This window comes from Rhincodon typus, chromosome 18 (assembly GCF_021869965.1).
Source record: "Rhincodon typus isolate 14 chromosome 18, sRhiTyp1.1, whole genome shotgun sequence".
NCBI classification, from domain to species: domain Eukaryota; kingdom Metazoa; phylum Chordata; class Chondrichthyes; order Orectolobiformes; family Rhincodontidae; genus Rhincodon; species Rhincodon typus.
In genome coordinates, this window is record NC_063349.1 from 36,090,966 (window position 1) to 36,106,868 (window position 15,903).

At 41.0% G+C, this 15,903-nt stretch overlaps 1 protein-coding gene across 1 annotated transcript in view; it reads right to left on the bottom strand.

Moving 5' to 3' along the window:
- The window catches only part of hmga2 (high mobility group AT-hook 2), a 137,554-nt gene that overhangs the window by 41,886 nt on the left and 79,765 nt on the right, over window positions 1-15,903 (bottom strand). The window lies entirely within an intron of this gene.

The following is a 15,903-nucleotide window of genomic DNA, read 5'->3' on the forward strand; positions in this document are numbered from 1 at the left end:
TTTCTGAAGAAGGGTCTAGGCCCAAAACGTCAGCCTTCCTGCTCCTCTGATGCTGCTTGGCCTGCTGTGTTCATCCAGCTCTACACCTTGTTATCTCAGATTCTCCAGCATCTGCAGTTCCTACTATCTCTGAATAACAGTGAGAGCAGCTTTACAAATAAAGCCCATACAGTCAAAAAGAAGGTGAGGCAAATCAAAGCATGAACTCATACAGCAGATACACAGTCTCTTTCCCTTTGATTTGAAGAAGCACCATTAGTTTTTAAAGGAGACAGTTTCACTCCCATAAAACTGTTTTCAGAATGAGTATATTACACTCAGAAGGAGGAGTCTTCTGGTCTTGGAGCTGGTGAGGTAGGAGGTGGAAGTGCATTTAATGAAATGGCATCCCCGATCCATGCTGCTTTCTCACCTCCACTGGAATTACATTCGGGTCAGGAAGGTCCATGGTCAACTTATCCTTAAGTGGCCAATTAATGATCAGTTAGAGGGCTTAGTCCATCACCACTGGAGTGAATGAGCCTATCGCCATGCAGCATTCCTGGGAGGGTGTGGCTTGTCAGCTGAGTGGAGTGGGCCAGGGAGCAAACCCTGGATAAAAGACACTTGATGCCCGATGAGGGTATGGAGATCAGGCATAGTGAACTTTGTAAGGACACCACACCCTCACACCCACCACCCTGCTTTTGACCTCTCCATCTCTGCCTCCTCCATTTCTAGAACCCCACTGCCATTCCCAGAACAATTCGCCCCTCACCGGATATCCACCCAAAGTCAGGCATCATTTGTGCCCATGCCATCTTTGAAAGGCCACTTTGCACCAGGACAAATGTTTACAATCCAGTGGTGCTCCTCATGGGCAATTTAATGGCACAGCAGCCATGAAGCTAGGCCGCCCACGTCACACAGACAGTATGGCTGATACTCCCTCACCCCTACAGCCCCATTCTCTCACTCTAGTCACAATTTAACCATCAGGACACACTGTTTCCTAGCTGTGGCTACACCCATATAATCACCCTCTCTAGGTGACTGCTATTCTGTCCCCAGTGCTTACTGTAGACCTGCATCTTGTCATTGTCCAGTAGGAGAACATAACAAATGATTGAAAGGGAACACAAATTAAACTGACGGAGGCTGAAGTTAACCCCCAAAATGCAAACCAAATGCTGGCATTTCGATCAATGGCTACTTTATGGTCCATGACCGTCAACTGTATCTAGCTCTCATGGAAACGGGTGTTAAAGTTCTGTCTGGCTTGTAATACCCAACACAGCTGAGCTCTGTTATGGTCAAGGACAGCTTCCTTCAACTCAATGTCCTCGACCTCCTCCTCTGAAGACAGCTCTCAGATCCCCAGTTCCTTGGCATCTATCAGATCAGCACATTGCTTGCTCCAATTGTACAGAGCACACTACATCAAGATGTGGCACACACTGCCCAGATGATACAGGAGGGCACCCCCAGCTGGTCCAAGCAGTGGTACTGCTCTTCAGCAGCACTACTGCCTGCTCCACCATGGCCCTGGTCAAGGAAAGGGCAGCATTAAAGCTGCATACCTCTTCAGTCAGGGGATTGTGCAATGGTATCACGAGCAATACTCCCTCTAATTGTGTGTTTTGGTGTGTGAATCTTTGACATCTCTGCATGGTTGCGACTTCCGAAAACAGAAGTTAATGAATAGGCATGCCGATAACGTCAATCAGCCGCAGTTTACAGGGAACATCAAGGTCACAGTGGATATCCCTTGTCCTCAGTAACCAAGGCTCCTGGACCCTTAAACACTCCAAGTACATGAGGATGCTCCAGGATCAGAGTTCATCCTGAGCTGATAGGGATATGTTACATGGAACTGAGAAGTAAATATCATGAAATTGGTCTTAGATTGGGCCAACTCGAGCAAATAAGTAGAAAGGGAAACCTCATCCAAACGACAGGTGACTTTAAATCCCTAGAGAGTTATTTCTTAATCTCTATTCATTCATTTTGTCACACAAACCAAGATAGTTGCTTAAATTAATATGCAGAGGAGTGTTTCTTGTCACTCTTTCACCCAGATGTCTGTTGAAAGTGGCAAAAAAAAAACAAACTACACTGCCATGGGCTGTAGAGGATAACATGGTTCTTCCAATGTATACATTTCTTAGAGGCAGAAGCAAAATTTGAACAGTTTCAAGATTTGTTTTACACGACATTGCAGCTTCAAAAGACACATACTTCAGGTAGGTGTGCAGTTGGAATGTTCTTTGCAGGAATAACATTATTTTAAAATAATAATCAGTTTACCCCATGGGGATGAACTTGAACCGAAACAATGGTAGAATGCAGACAGGGTGTGTGTTTGGCTCTATTTTCACCACTTGTAACAACTGTTACTGAATCATTTGAATGCTCACAAGCCACTTTAATATTTTACATGAGAAATTATTGTTTGTAACGTTCAAGAGAAACAAAAATAAAACTTTAAATTTTCTGCCCAAACAGGACTTCCTATCAAATTGCTTTTACCTAGATATACCTCTTGTGGAAAGGCACAGGAAAAGAAGTGGCTTAAATATTTGAATTTATTTTAAGAGAAATGGAAAATCAGACTGAAATTTGGGTTCTGGAGTTTATAACGTTACATTTATATGACAAAAGTGCTTCAGAAAGTGTATATGTAGTTTCCTGAGCTGCTGATTCTGTATCTATATCAGACATTGGACACAACAAAACCTGGATACTTCACAACTTAATTTTCCTGACTGGGAGAGCTCGTCAGTGACTGGAAAGCTCTCTACAAACTCAATAAAGCACACATGATGTGTTTTGAGCTGTTAAGTGTTCAGCCAGAAAAGATGGCCATTTTCAACACTTCCTTCACACCCAGCGTACAATGGTTGCAATATCATCCACATGGTGCATTACAGCAACTTGCCAAGATGCTTTAACAGTATATTCCAAACTACCACCTCCAGCACTGTAGGTACTGCATGGGAACACCACCACTGCCAAATTCCTAGTCAAGACACACACCATCCTAATTTCGATTTATATTGCAATTCTTTCACTGTTTCAGGTCAAAATGCTGGAACACTTTTCATAACAGTACTGTAGGAGTAGCTTCATCACAGATATTGCAGTGGTTCAAGAATGCAGTTTGATGCAACCTTCTCAAGGACAATTAGGAATTGGTAACAACATGTACATCTCATGAATGAGTAACATAAAAAGGTGGTCTCAAAGCAATACCCTCTTCCTTTACCTTACTGTTCAATCAATAAGCACGGCTATCCTTGGTAAATGCACCAGTTAGGAACAATTCTCTCTTCGTCAATAATAACCTCAAGCCCTGGTAATAGCAGCGTCACCCAATACAATAACTACCAGTTGTGCCACTAGTTAAAAGAAAGCATTTTAGCATGTTATCCTTGTTTTTGGAGACTGATCTATTGCCAAAAGGCAGACAAGCTGCACAAATAGCTGCTTTTACTTTTTAAAAAGTTGGACATGATATAACTCTTGCACCATAACTTTAATCAGCCAATTTTTCAGTTGCCCGTGGTTGACTATCCCTATTCAACATAAAGGTACAGTTTCCCAATGGATTTTCCCACTGAAGCGACCTTACTCACATGCTTCATCAGATACCTAGAAAACTGTGTTTGAATATGGAGTGTTTTATAAAAGACAATTATCGGCAATGTATAAAATACAGAAGAGATTTCTTTGCACTGCGTGAATAAGATGAATTATTTTTGCTACCTGCTGTAATCCTTCTTGTAATTTTGGATTCCCAGGTTGTGGGTTTTATAAAGATTTGTTTTCAGCTCAACATAAATGGTCTTCCTCCAATAACCCAGTCAGATCTGAATATTTTCATGCAGAAATATAAAGACTGTATTTTGAAGGTGACAGGTAGAAACAGAGCCCTGCACAGAGAGCTACAAATGGCAGCATGTTAGTATTATCTACTCCGAGAAACATGCAGAAACACAGCCAGTGATTATCGGATGAGAGAGGATTTTACTGAGAAATGATGCCATGTGTGCCTCCCCTTGTGATATGCAACTTCTAGATTTGTAATCATACCTCAGCCATCCCCAATATAAATGCACATCAATTCTTGTGGCATTTCTAGAGTTAACCCTTGTTTCCTTACTGGCTGACCCACGAGCATTGCGATTTTCAGCTTATGACATTAAAATGCAGATGAAACACTTGTTTTTCTCCAAATCCCAACACTCCTTCAATATTTTATTTGCAAGGTTCAAACATGTGCTGTTATTCACTCAAAACAGCTGCGCTTACAGCTCCTCCCAAATCCAATTCTGTGTAACTAATAAAAAAATAAATCAGTACAAAGCTGGAACACTCACTCAGTAATGCTGACCTCCAGTTTGACTTCTTGGTGTCTTGTTGGAGGCTTGAGCAAAGCCAAGAGAAACCCACCTTCAATCATCATTAAACTTAACCTTGTGACTAATCTCCTGGATGCTACTTACTACAGGGTTACGGGTTGGTAGTTTAACCACAAAGCAAGATGATTAGATGCAATCAAGAAGTGAAGTTCAAAGAGATGGCTAGTGTCTGCTTATATTACCATATTTGATAGAAAATGAAGCATAATTGTCTGTAGGATTTATCACCTTACTTAGCAGTCCAACCTCACAACGAGAGCTGGAGGACAATGCACGACTCTATGTTTTTGACTAGGCGTGAAGAAAAGGTAATGGGGAGATATCACAGTAGGATTATAACAAAAATGCTGTGCATTAAGACCTAAAGGAATATGAATTAACAAGTAAAATCCCTTTCCGTAGGGTTTCTAATGAAATTTAAGTCTTTGAAAGGGGTAGGTACTTAGCGTGTGAAAGAAAAAAAGATCTCATCATCTATGTCCACATTGTGTTGGAGTCTCACCTTACTTAATGAAATGAAAAAGCAAACTATTCTTTAAGCCTTTTCGGGATCCTGGATCTTTTGAAAGTTATCACAAAACAGCTTTATGATGACAAAGATCTGCATTTTCAGCATTGCCTGCAGCTATTATAAACTTCTGAACAACAGCAATTTTGCTTAAAAACATTCCAAGAAAGCCAGCCTAGAACAGAAACAAGATAAAACCATACTGAAATTAACTGAAAGTTATTAATTTTACCCTTCACAACTGGGTATCAACAGTTTGTGTGCATGATTGGGGAAGGGCTAACAGCAGCAAGTGCTCTCATTTAACAATTTCAGAATCGTGTAACTAACTTAACTTGCTGGGTCATAAAATTGGTGGGTTTAGTCAAGTTCCTGTTGTATACCTTGCCTGATTTTATGATTTACTTCAATTGAGTAACATTAAGCAAGGCATAAACCAGGCTTCTGACGTAGATCCATCACTTTTCAGTTCACGATCAGGTTAAAATTTAGACCCTATATAGAAACAACTGCACCAACTTGTATTACATAGTGCATTAACATAGGAAATGCTCTTTTGGTGTTTCAGTTTCCAAAACAGACGAAAACTGACACGGAGCAAATGAAGAGGATGTTAAGTTGCTGACTTAAAGCTTGGTGAAAGAGGTGAATGACAAGGAAGGTCATAAATAGAGAAGTGGAGAGGTAACGATGTCCTGGGAGGGAATTTACCAGGGTGTATGGCCTGGATGGCTGAAAAAGACAGATGGCAGTGGTAGTTCAAAGTGAAATGGCAAAGTACAACGGGCTACAGGAGAAAGGAGACGTGAAGGATTGTAAGGCTGAAGGAGCTTATGGAGTTAGTGAAAGGCTAGGTCATGAAGAAACTTGAACCCGAGGTCGAGAATCTTAAGTTGGAGCTGTTAATCAACCAGGATCCAGCATAGATCAATGTGCAACTGGATGTCCAGGAACTGGTGCAAATATACAAGATGGGAAAAAATGAAAAATTGAATTTATATAATGCCTTTCATGATTACCAGTATGCCTTTTCGCCAAAGAAAATTTGAAATGTAATCACTCTGGCAGCAAAATTGCACACACTACGTTCCCACAAACAACAATATAATGACCAGATAATCTGGGCTGAACCTTCTAGAGGCTTGAGCAACATGTGTAAGCTTGGTGGTAGAATCGGATGAGAAGCCAATCTCAACTTTGGGAGCATGTCAATCCATCTTTTATGCTTTACATGAGTGACGATGTGAGCCTTTTTGCTGGACAGTGACAAGTTGCCAATTGAAGGAGTTTAAAGCTTGTTAAATGCCTTGTTAATGGTCAAACTCAACATCCTTAATTTCAACGAACTCGCCAAAAATGCTAGACGTTAAAAAAAATTTCAATGTGGAAAAAGAGTGTGTACCTTGCAAATTTAGTTCTCTACTTGCTCCAAATGACCTCCATGTTAGAAACTGGGCACCAGCCACAACAACGCACATCCATGGATATTGGAATCCAATATGTATCTGCTCCCAAGAATGTTCATGGCACATCTCCAACCCACTTGTGGGTTGCTTCAGCACTTCAATACTGCACCAGTACCCATCAGTGTAATGCTGCAGTGAGGATGCTGTGTGCTCAGGGGACATGCATCCAGCTCATGGACTGCACTGGGCTGCACTCCAGGCTCCTCATTCACGGTCTCAGCACTAACTCAATTTGAGCCCTCCTGGATGCTCAGAGTATCCCTGCCTTGTATTGCTTTGCCTTTTTGTGCTTTGACCCCTCAGCCAGAGATACCAGGCTCACAATATTTCTGCCTTGCCTCGCTATTTTGCGCTGACACAATGTCAGCAAGCTTGTTCTGGTTGTCAGCAGGCCTCAGTCTAGTCAAGGGAGAGAACCATCGCTCATGGGATCCCGGCATAGTAAGTCAAAGGATAGCTTTTGATTCCAATCCAGGGCTTGGACATGGACATAGACATGGTCAGCCAGCCACTTGAGGCAGTCAGAGTCAGGATGTTCTCCTAAGGGTGGGGTCTGAACGGCAATCAGGTCATTGTCCATCTTGACCCTTTCTGCCCTATTGCAGGCTGTTTTTCTCCTGTAATGAGAGGGGGAGCAGGTATTACAGGAGATGGAAGTGGGGGGCATATCTGTTACTTTTGGTGCAGGTGAGGAAGTGTCCTGTGCGATTGACTGGGAAGTGCAGAGGGCATGCAGCGTTTGTGGTGTGGGGGTTTGGGTGAGCAAGGGTGAGTGAGGGAAGATGTTGTTGGTAATTGAGAGAGTGGTAGTGCCTCAGTCTTGGCGGGAATTGGGTATGTTAGCTGAGAAATAGTGAGTATAGTGGAGAGAAGATTGTGAACCTTAACCTGGCATAATGAAGAAGGTCATTGACCTTTTGTCTACCCTGCTATGCATTCCTCCACAGGGCATCAACCCAGGTGGTAACTCTGGAGCAGGCTGGCATGGTCTGCTGTCACTCCCTCCACTACTGGTCCTGGAACAAGAGAAAGTCCTGCCTTTGTACCTCCCATTCCAGGAGGAGCTCCAGGTCCTTGGTCACAAAGCGATAGTGCCAATTTCCCCCCCTCTGCCATGTCTGGGAGCAAACACCAGGAGCTGTGCCAGGCATTACAGCCAGACTGCTCATCCAGGTGCAAAACACTTTTAAAGATGGCACAGGCATAAGGGATGGCAGTGAAATCTAGGGTATCTTCTCAGTGGTGAACAGCTCTGGGAACGGCATACGGTAAGATGCGGCTGGAAATGGGCATTACATAGGTTGTAAGGCCAGAGCAGATAGTTAACAAGGTGAGAGTTTGGTAGCATATGGTGAGAAAACCCACCAGGCCTCCAAGTGTAAATCCCTTCAAAGTACTTGATGCAACTAACTCTAACTTAGCTGAAAAAATATCTTAAGATTCAGCCCTGTCTTGGAGTGATGCTGCTTGAGGAATGAATATTGGCCAGGACAGCGGGGATAACTCCCCTGCACCTCCTGCAAAATAGGATCTTTTACAACAATCTCAGACAGCAGAGAAACCCTCGGTTTAATGTCTCAGCTGAAAGGAAGCTTCTTCAACCATGTACTACTCCCTTAGCATCCGTGACACGGGGCTTGGACCTGGCTGCTGAATTTTGGATGAGCTGAAGTTTATTAAAGAATTTGCTTTAACTACACTGTTACAGATGCACTTGGAATATTTTAGATTTCTGCATTATTCAGAGAAGGCCTAGTAAAATGAGGCGAAAACGGTATTTCATGACCTAATAGCTCACGGCTAACATAGAACAGACCACTAACTTGAAAGCTGGATATTCAGCCCCTAGAGCAGCCCATCACTCTACGTGATTTACCGGAATTGGGTAAATTCCATCAACTAGCCTGTACAATTAAAATGCCACTTGGTGGACTGATGTATCATTTCACTCCATGAAGCAGCAACTGCAGACGTCCTGGATGACTGTGTGCCTCTACTTAAAACAACAACGTGCAAAGAGCAATATATTTTTATAATAGCAAAAATAAGTAAAGAAAAATATTGCAACTCTTCAAATGGTAAAACTCTGAAGTAAAAAATACTACAAATTTTAAAAAAGGGACATATTTTGGGAAGTTTTAATTCCATGCTCCAGCCTGTCCCATGTTTGGCTGCAATGCATTATCATTTAAGATAAGATTTTTAAAACAGTGGAAATGACGAGGTTGTCCTATTCGTTCATTTTATTTGAATGTTGGAGTAGGAGCAGAAAGAACATTAATAGTTTCCCAAGTAAAACATTTGCAGACTATCTACACAAGACAGATACTGTAGTGTTAAACAGTAGCTATCCAGTTCCCATTGATAACATCCAGTTATGGTTTATTAATACAAAGCAACGTTTACAAAAAGGAAAGCACAAACCTAACAATTTCACTATGTAAAGTATACCCAATAAAAAAAATTCAAAAGTGTACATTAAATGCTGTGCATATATAATGTTTCAAAAAATTGGGAATATAATCAGTTCCCTTGTACAAAAGCATAAACCAAGATTTGAAATAAACAATCACATATTTCCCCTGAATAATGCCAACATGCACTGTTATTTAAGAAGTGGAAGTAGAGAACAAGAAATGCTATCTAGAGAGCAGCAGTGGTCAAATCCACAACTGCAGCTTTGTGATCTTCAGAGGAATGTTCCTCAAGCTTTGTTCACCATGAAAAGATCCATTAATACTTCTACCCAATCAAATGGCAGGCCATAGCCATGAATGGCACCTATCAGAGCCAAGAGTAAATCCAGTGATTAGAGAGAATTCGCCAAAGAGCCTTTGTAGCCGAGAAAAATGCCTACTCCAGAGTGGAATGTAGAAAATTCCTGGGAGCACAGGCTCTCCTTTGTTGCCAGCTCAGGCGTATTCTGGAGCAAAGAAAGGCACAGACAAATTAGGTCTCCTCTCTACATCAGCAAGAAAAAAAGTATTTGAAGAAAAAGGTCCATCTCCTGCTTTCTTTTAAAAAAAAACCACAAATCTGAATGATCACAGATTGGGTGGTTAGGCCAAGATATTTTGAGCTAAAATAATCCCCCACTAACAAATTTTCTCTACTGGCCATCAAGTATACTATACAGAGAAAACCCATCTAGTTGTAGGTCCTTGTGAAATAGAGAGGGGAATGTTTGTCAATATGCACAGAGACAAGACAGAATAGCTATTTATCTACCCAAGAGATAACAACTAAGTGGTAGTGTGACACAACATTTCACTCCATGCTTGAGACAAACTGCAGACCCTTTGTCTCTTCTATAAACTCAAAGCACTTTACTAATCATTCACTGTTTAAACAATTATTGATATCATGCAGGTGTAAATGTTTACTAATATAAAAATGTTTGTGATCTTTATTGCCATAATAGAATACATCTGTTACATTTGAATCCTCATTCCGGGACTGCCAATAATTGAGAAAACTCAAACTGATTTTTCAGCCTCTCATAAATGTTCCTCCTTCTGCTTTGCAAACACAATTGAATGGTTCACTGATCGTGATTTCAGCATGGAGACATTTGCAAGACTGAACCTTCCTTGAGCGGCATTAGCCCTCATTTTACCATCCCATCCCTTTTTTCTTTGGCTTCCCACAACTTGCATTTATGTAGTGCCAATGAAAGTAGTGATACATCCCACAGTGCTCAGCAGGCTTGTTTTTCTCTTCTCCACCTTTAGCCCTTTCTTGACTCCAAATTTCAGTTTAATTTTCTCAATTTTCTTTGACTATTCATGGCTTCTTTCGCTTGGGACCTCAACAATACATGTAATTGCAAATTGTTGTCACCCCCCTTCCTCCTCCTCTTGAGCAGTTAACATTCCTTACCATTATTTTAAATTTTCCAACTCCCAGCAGTGTCATTTCTTTCACTGAAAGAAAATTATGTTAATATGGTATTACAGTTTTTTTTTACAAGCAGTGTTACTTGAACATATTTGGTCCGTACTCTGGCACGTAGACAATTACTTGGGGAGTGTAAGGCAGGACATTAGATAGCTAGAATTATTTTAAACTGCGAGTGATGGATGGCAACGTGTTACTTCAAGTAAATCAAACTGCACACATTGTGCTACAGAAGGAAAATGTCCTCACTACCACTTTATCTAGGGCAACCAAGAATGGACAATATGTTGGCCAGTGATACTCATGTCCCAACCTTGAATAATAAAACATCCTGAGGGTTTGCTATTTAATGAGTGGTTTTAAGCTGGAGACAGAGATAAGACTGTCAAAGGTTGTAGGTGACACCACCTTAGTTGGCACTAGTGGATGGGTATTTAATTTAGCCATCCGCCTCTAAGGCAGTCCCTCAGGACCAGGGGTTACTTGTTTCCATGCCAGTTCGATGGGATGATCAGTCCAATTACAATGTTTAAAAGACATTTGGATAAGTACATGAATAGGAAAGGTTTGAAGGGATATGGGCCAGGAGCAGGCAGCTGGGACTAGTTTAGTTTGAGATTTTGTTCGGCATGGGCTAGTTGGACCAAAGGGTCTGTTTCCATGCTGTGTGACTCTAGGACTCTATTAAGCAGACAGTACCACACGTAGGGAAGGTGGTGCTTGAAAGGTTGGATAGATGAGGGCTCTGCAGGTTTGCCAACTCTCTGCGTTTGATCTTCAAGAGGCTTCATTGACAGCATGCAGAGGTGATGTGAGCAGTGCTTTCCTGAATGAACATTCTCCAGTTTGCTTGGTTTCAAGCCAAGTTTCCCATCAATCAATGGCTACATTTGACCTCTTCCAGGATGATTTGAGGACATTCTGAAAAACTTTCCATTGCTTTTCTTGGTCTCTTGCAGAGATTGAGTTCCAAGTGGAGCAGCTGTCTTGTCCAATGGTACTAATTTTAAGTGACTAGGATTATAGCTCTGGCCATATTGGCTTAAGATGGTACCTTGCTGTTGGACAGCCTCCTTGCCACTGTGTTTGCGGATCTTGTGAAGGAATCATTGGTGGTAATGCTTTGGTGCTTTGTGGTGTTTGTTGTACATTGTCCAAGTCTCTGAAGCAGGTAAGGGTATCTCTGCCACTCGGCAAACCATGATCTTGGTCTTGGGTTTGGGATTCTGGTCATGAAACACTCTTTCCTCAGTCAGGCAACGGCTGAGCTGACACATTGGAGGCATTAAAAGAATTTATTTAAACACTGGGAAATAGGCAGACAGGATACAAAAGAATCCGAATGGTCTAATGAGATGTTGCAGACTGACAGAGGGTAATTAATATTTGACTTAAACAAAAGGCAAGATTATGAGATTAGAGAAGGGGAATAGCAGAGGGGAGAAAAACTAAATGCCTGGAGGCTGTAGAACACAACGCAGCAGTGAGATGTAAAGCAATGATGGGGTGTATGTTTAAGGCAAGATGGTGGCATGGTAGTAATGTCACTGGATTTGTAAATAGATAGAAAGACAAATGTCTGGGGTCAAGAGTTCAATCCCACAATGGTATCTGGTGGGATTTAGACGTAATAAATCTGGAACATAGAGTCAGTCTCAGTAAAAGTGACCATGAGGGAAATCATCTTTTGTTGTAAGATCCTACCTAGTTCACTAATTCACTTTATGGAAATCTTCCATCTGTACCCAGTCAGGCCTACGTGGGACTCCAGACCCAAAGCAATGTGGTTGGCTTACCAAAGGCCTACCAAACTTGGGAGTTCAATTAGGGATTGGAAATAAATGCTGACATTTGTCCACAATCCATGAAAGGATTTAAAAAAAAACTAATACATTGTGGCATTACAGTAAAGAAAGCGAATTTAATCTTGGAGCCTGTAACTAGAGGTGATTATAGGTTTGTACAACACACTAGAACTGATACATCTGGAATGCAGTATATTAATTCCAATTAGCAAATGACAAAAAATTTCCAGCTATCGACATGTCTGCAGTTAGTACCAGAACAAGTTTGATCAGCTTAGGAGCAGGAAACTTAATGACAGATATTGTAACACAACAGGAAGGGGGTTGTTAACTGGATTCTTTGTACAAAGAGCCAATTCACCACTTAAGATTGGGTTGTCTGACGCAGTCAGTGTTCAGGGACAGGGGAGTGTGACTACGAGTGAGGGAGGTAAGGGGAAACAGAGAGCAGGAACCTCAGCCTTCGTGCTCGTCCAAAAGGACCAAGGTTCTTCCAGCTTGTCTGGATGAAAGTGAAGGCTGCTGAGTGCCTGAGCTAACTGGCCATGGCTGGAGTGTAAGGAGGAATGGAGTGGTAGTAGGTGACAGTTTAAGGAGAGGGATTGACATTGTTCTCTACAACAAACAGCATGAAGGCCACGTCGCCTGCCTGGTGCCAGGGCTCAGGACTGCTGCCCAGGGTCGGAGGAGAACGTGCAATAGAAGGTGGGAAGAATCCAGCTGGTCTGGTCCATGTAGTTACTAGTGACACAGGCAGAACAAAGCAAGAGGTTCTACACAGTCAGAATGAAGAGTTAGGAGCCAAAATAAGAAGTAGAACCTCAAAGATCATGACTTCTACATTATCTCTTTGGTCATGTGCAAATTGGCATACGGCAAATCAGTTTAGACAGATGAATGTGTGGCTAAAAGACTGGTGTGGGAGAAGTGGGTTGCAGTTCATAGGGCACTAGTACCAGTACCAAGGGGATGATCTCCACCTGAACTGTGCTGGGTCCAGTGTGCTTCCCAACTGCACAACTAGAGGAGAGATGATTTCATACTATATAGTAGGGACAAAGGATCAAAGGGTAGAGTCAAAAACAGAGAATGGTATCTATATGGGAAGTGATAAACAAGACTATGACAGGAAAGGATACAGAATATAAATTTAAGTCTAAACCAACAGATAAGACTAGAATTTACAAAATAAAGAAAAAGGGATAAAGCTAAAGATACTGTATCTGAATGCAAGTAGCATTCAAACAAAATAATTTGAGGGCCCAAATGGAAATAAATAGGCTTGATCTGTAGCTATTTCTGGCTGCAGAATAGCATGGATTAGACCTGTGTTTTCAAGGCCAGGATTTTTCAGAAGGCTGGGAAGCTCAGAAAAGGTGAAGTGGTAGCCCTATCAGTTAATGATGAGAGGATGACCCAAGTTCAGGAAACCAGAATGTGGAAACTGTTTGGGTAGAGACGAGAACTGATAAAATGAAGATGTCACTTGGGAGAATGGCGTACAGGCTTCCTAAATGTAACCACATGGTACAGTGGAGCCTAAAGAGGGAGCTCGACAGAAAGGAACAATCAATCAAGGAAGATTTCAATCTAAACGTTGACTGGAAAAGTCAAATGGCAAAAGTAGACAAGGAGTTGACAGAACAATTTCGGGACAATATGAACAGAAACAGGCTATACCAGAACTGAGATTATGCAATGAGATAAGATTAATTATCACATAGTGAAGGCACCCCTAGGTGGCTGCCATTATACAATGATTGAATATTACATTCAATTTGACAGAGGAATGAGTTTCAAGACTATTGTTTAAAATTTGAATTTTAGGCAATAACGAAGGCATGAAAGCAGAGCCGACTAAAGTGAATTGGCAAATTTGATTAAAGGATTGGTCAATACAGAAGCAATAGAAAACTTAAGGCTTATATAGATATATTCCAAAGAGTAAGAAAAATTTGAAGGGACAGACCCCAATCAATGACTAACTAGAAATGTTAAAAGGTAGAACAGGCAGTAAGGGCTTCTGTAAATATTTAAAGAAAATAGTCAATAAAGTGAGCACTGGTTCTATAGAAAGTGAAACTGGAGAATTAATAATGGAGAACAAGGAAACACAGATAAATTGATCAGGTATTTTGCATCTGTCTTTGCTACAGAGATTACAAGTAACAGCCTAGAAGCAGCAATAAATCAGGAAAAAGGAGGGAAGAACTTAGAAAAATGGCAATCGCCAGAGAGGTAGTATTGAGGAAATGGTTGGAGCTGCAGCCTAACAAGTGCCTGGGTCCTGATAGATTTCATCCTAGGATCTTAAAGAGGAAGTTGGTGAAACAGTTGATGCATTGGCTTTAATTTCCTAAAACCCCTTTGATTCAAACAAGTTCCATTGGGTTTGATGGTGAGCAAATGGAACTCCTTTATTGGAAAAGAGAGAAAGAGAGAAAGCAGTTTAACTACATGCCAGCTAGTTTAACATCTGCCATAGGGAAAACGTTAGAAGCTATTATTAAAGGTCGTGAAATGGCACTTAGATAAGTGCTAGGCACTCAAGCAGAGTCGAGAAGGTTTTGTGAAAGGGAAATCAAGTTTATCCAATTTATTAGAATTCAATGAAGGTCCTATCCAACCAAAAGAAGAGAAAATAAGAACTCATTTGGACTGCACCACAATTAACTTCAGGATCTTGGGTTTATATTCAGAAAATTGTTCATATGGTCTAAATAACTGCATTTGTAACCCTTATTGCAGCATTTTCTAGAAATGGAGATGTTACCTGTCTCTAGTTATGCTGCTGAGTTAGCTTGGGTCTCCATAAAATATGCCTAGACATATACTCTCTGTGAATGAAATTCCAGTTCTGTTGAACTTAAAGAGTTGACTCACCAAGATACAAAAATCATCACACAAAATGGAAGGCTACCAGAGACTGAGGCCAGTTATGATGTGGATATAGATGCCAGGATGAGCAATGTTGAGTGACTGTAATTAAAGGGGAACTACTACAAACACAAAGGGCTGAAGAGAGTATTAAAGATCAACAGAAGCGCTTTGAAATATAGCACTGTTGTTATTTCAAGTGTCTGTATCTATTGCAATAGAATCCTAATACAATATCTGCAAAGGATTATTAAAAATCCTGGCCAGAATATGCATTAGAAAATTCATATTACAAGTATGAACTTTCCATTCCTTTTTAGTAACAGCTCTTGACAGTAATTACATTCATGGGCAGTTAAGTGAATGTATTTGACAGATCAAGTTTTTGAAACTCTCCAACTATCATACTGCGGACTACAGACTGAAGCCTACAGTGTAAATCCTCATTTTGCCCTGTCAGATCCCAACACTTAACGCCCTGATTCATCTCAACTAACTCAGAACTCAAAACTGAAATAGCTACAACTGATAATCTTCTGACTTTGTAAAGGGTGGTACTGATGGGAATTTGTTCTTTTTAAATGAAAGTCAGCAATGGTTTCTTTTTTATATAGTTGAAAATATTGTTAATCCAATTTTTCAGAGGTGGAGGGAATTCAAATGTTCAGATGTAATTTCATCTTCATCTGTGCAAGACCTCATCTCACCTTTAGCAGGAAATGGGGCTAAGTCATAAGAGCTAGAATATAATAGAAGCCTGTATTTGTATGACATGAAGTCATCAATAAAGTCTGCCACAGGCAGTAAAAGAAAGTATACTAAAGAAAGCTGCGTTACTGAGACCTTTACTCAGAAATATTACATTTCATTGTCATTTTCATGGTAAGTGCATGGAATTTTCTTTTCATATTTCTTAGTCATAGCTTAAGACCCCATGAATAGGAGTTCTT